Here is a 1359-nt window from a genome sequence, read left to right on the forward strand (position 1 = left end):
TCCGATATTTCCGCTCAGGAAACCTGGCAGTCTCCTAGTTGGGCTTGGGATCCAACCCAATAGCGAGATCATGGCCCAGCGCTGGGGGCTATATATACCCTCTTTGATTAGAGGGTCAGGTATTCAATTCTTACTCACTCTTAGCTAGTACTTGCGCTCCTTTGCTCGTCAACTTACTTTGGCATTGGAGTACCTTGCAGGTACACCCCCCCTTTTCTCCTTCCTAGAAGATCCAGTCCGAGCAGCCTACGACGATTCTTTTGATCAGGTACGATCAATATTAATTTAATATTATAATTTTAAACAACATGTGAGTCGAGTAATAGAAAAATCTCATTTATAAAAATATCGTGTCATAAATAAACATGGTAACTTCATGAATAATTTATTTTCAACTTAAATATTGAAGATATTATGATAGATAGTAATGAGTGTGTGAAAACATAAAATTCTCAATTTAAGGCTACTGAGTATGTCTAACAATTCTAATAGTAAAAAGAAGAAAAATAACTTAATAAATATGATTTGCTAACTTATTTTATTTCATATCCATCATCTTAAATTACAAAATCATAAAAATACCATATTGAAATTACATAAGGAAGTAAATATATTATTTTAAGACCCTAATATATAACTACGTGACTAAAATTTCTGAATTCAGGTACTCTTTGATAGGGGTTTTTGAAATACTGCTATACATTTACACAAACGTCCGACACATCTGTTTACCGTAGGTCTTCTACAATTCTCTTTAATACAATCTGAATCTTCAAAACAATGTCTATTTTTGTGCAATGCTGCAAGGAAAAAATATTATAAAGTAATGTAAATTAGGAAATTTTAAAAAATATTATGTAAAAAATAAATAAAGAAGTTTTAAAAAATAACTTACATTCAACATTTGTTACAGCGAAAAATAGAGAAAGAATGATAATCATCGCATAAACAAACTTAATAATATTAGCCATATTTCTTAACTTTCCATTTAATAAATGATTTTACTTATTTATAATTATAGATTTCATCCTTTGCTTACACCAATAAAATAACTTTTAACTCTCTTGAAATTGTAAGAAAAACATTTTAAGATTCTAATTAATGCTAAATGTCCCTTGTGTATATTAATGTATTGTGGTGGTCTCTTTGAACGATAAAGAAGTCAAATTAGGACTTGTTTTCAACTAAATTTCCACATATTTATAACTTCTTGGGATAGGAAAGGACAAAACAAAATATAAATTATTTTTTTGGATAACACGTATACGCATTAAGTGGATGTATCATAGTAATGTATTGTTATATATCACTCACATATGCCATCGTCACAATATATAACATTCCATAAAGGATCACAGC

At 29.5% G+C, this 1359-nt stretch overlaps 1 long non-coding RNA gene across 1 annotated transcript; it reads right to left on the reverse strand.

Annotated features, from left to right (window-relative positions):
- Positions 1-511: 511 nt before the first annotated feature.
- LOC131625059 (uncharacterized) lies at positions 512-1094 on the reverse strand. The gene is made up of 2 exons (XR_009290719.1): positions 896-1094; positions 512-800 (listed from the first exon to the last, which is right to left on the reverse strand). It is a non-coding gene; the product is annotated as an uncharacterized LOC131625059 (long non-coding RNA).
- Between the last annotated feature and the right edge of the window lie 265 nt (positions 1095-1359).

This window comes from Vicia villosa, unplaced genomic scaffold (genome assembly GCF_029867415.1).
Source record: "Vicia villosa cultivar HV-30 ecotype Madison, WI unplaced genomic scaffold, Vvil1.0 ctg.000182F_1_1, whole genome shotgun sequence".
NCBI classification, from domain to species: Eukaryota; Viridiplantae; Streptophyta; class Magnoliopsida; order Fabales; family Fabaceae; genus Vicia; species Vicia villosa.